The sequence below is a fragment of the Lupinus angustifolius genome, chromosome LG18, assembly GCF_001865875.1.
Source record: "Lupinus angustifolius cultivar Tanjil chromosome LG18, LupAngTanjil_v1.0, whole genome shotgun sequence".
Classification (NCBI taxonomy): Eukaryota; Viridiplantae; Streptophyta; class Magnoliopsida; order Fabales; family Fabaceae; genus Lupinus; species Lupinus angustifolius.
The window spans coordinates 11,396,096-11,396,508 of NC_032026.1; positions in this window are offsets into that span (position 1 = coordinate 11,396,096).

A 413-nucleotide genomic window follows, 5' to 3' on the forward strand; every position below is an offset into this window, starting at 1 on the left:
ATTTTCTCGCTTGGGCGAGAGATTTCTCGCCCGGGCGAGCAAAAGTTTCGCTTCGGCGAAAAAAACAAAAATTTATTTCTGGATTTTAATGATGTCTCGCTTGGGCGAGGAATGCTTAAGTTTAATTGAAATTTAAAGATGAATTGTCGCTTGGGCGAGAGGTCCTCGCTTGAGCGAGAGATGCCTAGTTTTAAAATGGTATGCTTGATTGAATTTTCGCTTGAGCGAAGGGTCCTCGCTTGGGCGAGAGACAGTAATTGTATTTGACTATTTGGATTGATTGGTTGAGTATGTAATAACCCTAGTAAGGGTATGTGATATAAACTACATTGGTATAACGCCGTAATTGAATTAAAAAGTAAAGTATTCAAGGTGTTGGAATTAAATAGTCAAACTCGGTAATTAATTTTAAA